At 43.3% G+C, this 7,636-nt stretch overlaps 1 long non-coding RNA gene across 1 annotated transcript; it reads right to left on the bottom strand.

The window, feature by feature from the left end:
* Positions 1-997: 997 nt before the first annotated feature.
* On the bottom strand, positions 998-5,409 carry LOC115489685. Its single transcript, XR_003954470.1, has 4 exons — positions 4,863-5,409; positions 3,766-3,813; positions 2,272-2,375; positions 998-1,243 (listed from the first exon to the last, which is right to left on the bottom strand). It is a non-coding gene; the product is annotated as an uncharacterized LOC115489685 (long non-coding RNA).
* Positions 5,410-7,636: the final 2,227 nt, after the last annotated feature.

Raw genomic sequence — 7,636 nt, 5'->3', positions numbered from 1 at the left:
GTTGGTGCCCTAGGAGTCTAGAAGAGAGTGTCAGGTGTCACAGGAGCTGAAGAAGTTACAGGAGGCAGCGAGCTTCCCAGCTCAGCACTGAGAACTGAACCCAGTACATGCCCTTAACTGTTGGGCCTCCAGCTTCCTTTATAAAAAATAATTTTCTAGATGGTCCATCCCTTCGTCTCAGCTCCAAACTTTGTCTCTGTAACTCCTTCCATGGGTGTTTTGTTCCCAATTCTAAGAAGGGGCAAAGTGTTCACACTTTGGTCTTCGTTCTTCTTGAGTTTCATGTGTTTTGCAAATTGTATCTTGTATCTTGGGTATTCTAAGTTTCTGGGCTAATATCCACTTATCAGTGAGTACATATCATGTGAGTTCTTTTTTGATTGGGTTACCTAACTCAGGATGATGCCCTCCAGGTCCACCCATTTGCCTAGGAATTTCATAAATTCATTGTTTTTAATAACTGAGTAGTATTCCATTGTGTAAATGTATCACATTTTCTGTATCCATTCCTCCCATAATCAGCCTCCAAACGCTGACACCATTGCATACACCAACAAGATTTTGCTGAAAGGACCCTGATATAGCTGTCTCTTGTGAGGTATGCCGGGGCGTGGCAAACAGAAGTGGATGCTCACAGTCAGCTATTGGATGGAACACAGGGCCCCCAATGGAGGAGCTAGAGAAAGTACCCAAGGAGCTAAAGGGGTCGGCAACCCTATAGTTGGAACAACAATATGAACTAACCAGTACCCCCTGGAGCTCGTGTCTCTAGCTGCATATGTATCAGAAGTTGGCCTAGTTGGCCATCATTGGGAAGAGAAGCCCCTTGGTCTAGCAAACTTTATTATATGCCTCAGTACGGGGGAATGCCAGGGCCAAGAAGTGGGAGTGGGTGGGTAGAGGAGTGGGAGTGGATCTGGGGGACTTTTGGGATAACATTTGAAATGTAAATGAAGAAAATCCCTCATTTAAAAAATTGATAGATTAAAAAACATAATTTTCACAAATTTCTGTAAGGTTTAATGCACATAGGTTCAAAGTCTTCACTCTAAGAACGTGGGTTTTAGCTTTCTGTGTTACAGTGTAATCCATGGTAGCATCATTTCCTATGTTCTTTTTGACATGCGGTGCCATCATTAGTTGACCTTCTTTATGGGCTTCGGCAGCCTCAGCCTGGAAAGGGAATTTCTTCAACTGTATATCCTCTCCAACACTTGGCAACACGCCTGACGTGTAGTGGGTTCTAAGTAAATTGAATGGTCATTGTCTAAAGTAAACTAATTACCAGATTTAATTGTAACATACATAAACACACACTGCTTAAGTTCAACATGGCTATCATCCTAGCAAACAAATGGCAAACACTCTGGAAAGCTGTTTCCGTAGACCCCTCTTCCCATGGGCAGTCTAATAAATAAGATCTGTTTTTCTCCCCTCATCAGACAAAATGGTTTGTAATGTGTGTGTGAATACATGTCTACAGGACTACACCGGCCCGAGCCTTTTAACAGAGAATTTACATAGAGCCAAATCTCATTAGAGTCAGAATTTGAAAATCCCACCAGACGCAAAGCAATTTGTAAGAAACAAAACTCCATTTCAAATCCATTTGTCTCTGATTTCCGAGTCTATGTTTTAAAAATACTTCTGTCTGTTGGTAAATCAGTCTCTGAAGAAACATCGTATCAGTAAAGCTTTAGTGGCTCTAAATTTGTCAGATAAATATGTGTATTCATCTGCTTCTCTGTCTAGAAAATAAGTAATTTTACACTTTGAAGCCATGGGAACAAATACATTAGTGGGTATTTAAATAACTGCCACACATGTATTAGGTTTTTGAGAGATAAAGAAAAGAGCCTCTCCTCCGAATTAAAATTAAAAATCAAAGCAAAATGATATTTTAGCTACACTAACTATTGACAAAAAACATACATAGTTTTATCAAGTAACGTTCAAATTTTAGCTAAGAATATCTTCCTACATCAATGGCCTTCTAAAATTTTAATATTTGGAGAGATAGACAAAGATCTTATTTCTTGAGAGTGGAATTAAATAGGAATTAACTATTTATTATTGTAGTCTCTTTATTTTGTGTTGCTGGGAATAGAAGTCACAGTCTCGGGCACATTAAACAAACACTATATCTACCACAGAGCTACAGCTACAGCTCAAAGCTTTTCGTTCTTACAACTGGCATGCAAAATAATGGGTTTCATTATGACACTTTATCCATATGTACACATGTGTGATATCATTGTATTTTGTTCATACCTGCCCCAATATTCTCTCTTCCTCACCACGGCTGGGTGCCATTTCTCCCCTGACATTGGTCGCCCTTCAACTTTCATGTCATATAGCATAAGTCTGGATTCTGCCTGTAAGGGAAAACACACAGTTTGTCTTTCTGAGACTGAACAATTTGGCTTAGCACAATGATTCCAGTTCATCCCACTTTCCTGCAAGTGACACAAGTCATTTAGGACTGAGTAAAACTCTGTGTATATAATCTGTGTCTTCTTTATCCATCCACTGATGGGCATCTGGGCTGATTGCCCTTCTCTGCTATTGTGGGTAACACAGCACTGAGCGTGGATATACACGAGTACCTGTTGTGGACTTAGATTCCTTCAGGGATACTCCCCGGAGTAGTATAAATGGGTCATATCTGTATGTGAGTGGTATAAATTGATTGAATTCAGGTTTTTTTTTTGAGGGAACTTTGTATCTCCATATTTATTTTTATAACGAAGATCACTCCATTTTACATTCCCAGCAGCAGCTCATAAGGGGCGTGTCTTCCATGTCCCGTAGCCCTTCCCCTCTTCTAGCCCCTCCTTCGCCATTGTTTTCTTGGATAGCCATTCTGACAGGGATGAGAGGAAATCTCAGGGTAGTTTTGATTTGCATTTCTCTAATGGTTGCAGATATTCCTCATGAACTTATTAGCTGTTTATGTTTTCTTTTATGGAGAAGCCTCTATTCATTCCACCTGTACCCTGAGGCGGGTTTTCAGTGTACAGATGAGGCTAGCCTCCAGCCTCCTATGTAGCCGAGGTTAGCCTCAAGCTCCCAGTCCTTCTGCTTCCCCCTCCTGAGTGCTGGGATTAGAGTAATACACCACTGATGTCTTCATCGCATCTTTTAAAGTGATAAAGCTGTCACGTTTGGAATACTATTGTATCTTTGTCCAACATACTACCATAAAGTTTGATATGATCTTATACATCTCAAACCACAATCTTCTTTAAAAAAAAAAAAAGAATTGGCTTTGTTTTTCAGTTATGTGTATCCATGCATATCTGCATGGGGAGATGTACAAAGGGGTGCACTTATCCACAGAGGCTGGGAGAGGATGTAGGATTCCCTGGAGCAGGAGTTACAAGCAGATGTGAACCTCCTGGGGACATAGGTACTAGGACCATTGCTCCTAACCGCTGTGCCTTCTCTCCAGGCCCTCAGAACAGTGTGCTAATAATCAAGAAGTCTAAGCTCTTATTGCACTGGCTCCTAATAGCCTCCATCATCTAACAACTCCTTGCTTATTTCCAGTACCGTCAGCTGAGCTGGGAACCGAGTTCTTGAGCTATAGAACTTACTGATTATACTTTACATACACTCCTCTGGTCTACTATCCAGGACTAATGAGGCCATGTTGACCGCAAAGGTTGAGAAGCGTGTGCTTGACGACCTACAGTCAACCCTAATTCCTTGAGCTCCCATAATTAGCCCCAGCATGCTGTTTTCTGTCCCCTTTTGTCACTTCACCTTTGCCCAGCGCGAGGTATCTCATTCTGAGAGCTGCAGATGTTTTTGCTGCAGAGGAAGAGAGATAGAGTAAACATAATTGTAACAGACAAACACTCGCAGGGCTCAAGGCGCATGTGGTGGGCAGGATTCACAAGCCGCACCCTGGGAGCACAAGGCAAATACTTTTCCAGTGTGGCAGCTACTGCTCCATAGTCATGGAGAATCCAAATCCACCTGAGGGAGGTAGTCAAGAAGCCAGAGACTGTCCGCTGGGCTGTTGTCAAGTGACCTACAACACTGGGCCACACGATTCGATGTTAAAGAATTAAGATCAATAATTCCTAGCATGAGAGATTTAAAGCTTACAATGTTATGGCCATTCTCTGAGCTAAGTCTCAGATGACACATTGTCAGTAGAGATTAAACTCGCTGACAATGCTCAATTTCCGCATTCGTTTACTGCAGATCCTGAGCCTTGTAGGGTGGGCCACTGCGTGATTTTTTCACTAATCTATTTTGTAGGAACTTTAATAAGTATATGACATTATAGGACACACACACACATGCATGTGACATGTATATAATGGCAATTAGGATCTTGGCAGTCCTAGGCAAGTTCATTTTTACTGAGTCTGTCTTAATCTTTTTGACTGATTTTGTCAGTGGGGAAAAAAGCCACATAACTGAAATAATAAATAACCTCTCAAATCATTTGTGTTTATTAATCTTGTGACAGAACCTTTCACTGTGTTTTGTCAGAACTGAATTTGAAACAGCTGTAACTTGCAGCTCTGACAAGTTTTCACAATTAAAAATTCAGGATGTGCACCGGGCTCTTTCATTGCTGAGCTCAGTAGTTACATCATATCCTGCTCGACAGCAGGAACTGATGAGGGGGCTATGCTATTGACTCAGGATGGCTGGAAAATCTCACATCCTGGGACCCGCCCACTCCAGTCGGTTTAACGATGGGGATGTAGTTTGTAGGGCTGCCGACATCCCAGTCTCCAAGACTGGATGATTAAGGGGGAACTGGGAAGAAAGGGGGAGTTGATTTAGGGAAGTGAAGTGAATAAATAAATAAATGAAAAAAAATAGACTTTGAGGTTTCTTACCTTGTCAGGTAGGCTCCTGCTCTCTCTGGGACTTTTAACGCCTAGCCTCTGAGAGAGCCATCAGGTGTTGAAGCCAAAGCCTTTGACACCAAATTGCATAAAGCTGCACAGGCTTGAAGTCACCACTTCTGGCTCAAGGATATTTTAGGCAATGGCAAGTGAGCGCAAAGGAACACCCGTTGCTTGAGTCTAGTGAGCCAACTGAGCACTCCCAGGATACCAGTGATTTTTCTGCACATAATGTCTAAATCTAAACTTCTTCAGGCACCAGTCCTGCAGGAGGATTATCCAGAGTGCTCCCTCCATTGGAGCAAGTCCTCACCTCCAGGAGCCTTGCGGCGGGCGTATCCCACACACTTGATCTATGTCCGCCTCAACGACCCTTCATCTTCCTGCTGCATCTGGCATGGCTTGTTCCTGCAGACAGTTCTCCTGTGGCCCCTCCTGAAGCTCTTCTCACACCAGGATTGAGAATAAAGCAGTTGTTGCCATCTGTGATTGGCTCGCTTTACTCCATGCCGGAGTCTGAAGTGTGGTTTTGTTTTTCTTTTCCTTTGGTTTTGTTGTTGTTTGTTTGCTTGGAAGTTTTTGAGACAGGGTCTCAGACTGGCCTCACACTTACAGCCATTGTACTTTCTACAACTCCCAAGGGCTTGGATTTAGAATTGCTCATCACCTAGACTGGTTTAAGTGTGTTTTGAAACAAAGATTGGGCACTCTTAGCTGGTAGTGTAGCTCAACTTCACGAGTGTGCATGAAACCTGTACCCCATAAACTGGACTAACGTTGTACTTCTAATCCCAATACTGGGAGGTAGAAGCAGGAATATCAGAAGTTCACGGTCATCCTTCGCTACGGATGGAATTTAAGAGTAGCCTGGATACGTGGCATTTTGTCTCAAAAAGGAATTAAATCTTCTTTCCCTCATTTCTGTTTCCAGACTCATTCTGCTATGCTTTGGGGACCTTCTCCTCTGAGTCCAATGTCAATCCATTTGTTTATAGACCTTTCCTGCCTACAAGCTCCCATCTCTGAGCTGCTTTGTTGTCTGGGGGTGGTGTGTGTGTGTGTGGGGGGGTGTTGTTTAGATCTTTGCAAGCTGTCTTTCCCATCATGAAACCTCTGCAGAGCTGGACCCATGAGGCTCGTTGGGACTTAGGGCAGTGAGGCACTTTTGATGCCCTGGAGACAGGAGCCACAACACTGTTAAATGTGGCCTCTGTGGCAAGAATTGATTTTTTAAAATTTTTATTTATTTATTTATTTTTTTAGTTTTAGTATTTTGATGATTGCATACATATAGCAAGTGTGTTAGAATTGTATTGCCCATATATCCTCTAGGATATGTGTGTCCATATCCTCTCGTATCTCCTTCCCTTCTCCCTTCCTCTTTTCCTATCTACACTCCCAGTGACTATTCCATTGGGTAACATACTCCCCAGCCATCCACACACACACACACACACATACAACCATACATAACCTTTAGTTCTTCAACAGAGATGGGAGCTCCTGTGGCCCAAGTCTTCTGCAGGTATCCATAGCTGCTGTGTGCTCATGGTTTCAACAGCAATGCTAGATCTGTACAGAAGCAGTTCCTGACACCCCTTCCTGTCCTCCTGCTCTTGTTTTTCTATTTGTTTGTTTGTTTCTTTGTTTTTCTGCCTTCCTTCTGCAAATGTTCCCTGGGCCTTGGGTGTGTATGACAGATTTAAGACATTTAAGGCTGAGGGCTCACTCTTGTTCCCCATATTCTGACCATGTAGGAGTCTGTGCAATAGCTGCTGCCTTCTACTGAAGAGCTTCTCTGCCTCAGGCTGAGAGCAGCGTGAGTCTATGGGAATAAACAGAAACAATTAGAAGACAGCTTAACCACATGCTCATTTAGGGACACAATGGTTGTGTGACTCTCTCTCTCTCTCTCTCTCTCTCTCTCTCTCTCTCTCTCTCTGCCCTTGCTCTCTGCAGTTATCTCTGCTTTTGACCAGGTTTATACTTATCGGGTAGGTATTCCCTCCTGAGAGCAGGGTATCCGATGACAAAGCAGTCAGTTACCCTCAAAATAGTCCAGCTGCGATTGCACCGGTGGGCACATCCTCCCAGCAGGTAGGTATTGTGGCGCGCAGGACTGAGATTGTTCTGCATTTACCCCTCTGCAGCCTACACTGCACCTTCCTGCACGGAGAGCAGAGTTTCCAGCTGTGTTCCAACTTGATTTCTCTGTGCCCTCCACTCAGAGTGTGTGTTGTCTTAGCAGCACAGCCTTCCCATCTAGTACTGGAGGACACCCAAGAGCAACGCAGCAGCTTACATTAAAAAAAAAGATTTATATTTACTTATTTGTGTGTGTAGATGCATATACATGTGTGTGTGCACATGCACAGGCAAGAAAGAGAGAGAAGGGTGTGTGTGTGTGTGTGTGTGTGTGTGTGTGTGTGTATGTGTGTGTGTGTGTGTGTGTTTGTGCCACACATGCCTGTGGAGGTCAGAAGAGAGTATTAGATTATTAAATCCCCTGAAGTTGGAGTTAACGGTCAGTTGAGAGTTAACTCCATGTGAGGGTCAGGAGCTGAACTCAGGTCTTCTGGAAGATCAGCGAGTGCTCCTAACCACTCAGCCATCTCTTCAGCCCCAATAGCCTGTATTCTTGGGGAGGGGGGGATGACACACGACTCTAAGACCTCTCTCAACAACTACTCATAGGGAAGGTATCTCACACCTGGCACTTGGGCTTTTGTTTAAAAACCCATGACTTCTGGGAGCAGCAACATCTA

This window comes from Mus musculus, chromosome 3, assembly GCF_000001635.26.
Source record: "Mus musculus strain C57BL/6J chromosome 3, GRCm38.p6 C57BL/6J".
NCBI lineage: Eukaryota > Metazoa > Chordata > Mammalia > Rodentia > Muridae > Mus > Mus musculus.
This window is presented reverse-complemented; position numbering and strand designations above follow the sequence as displayed.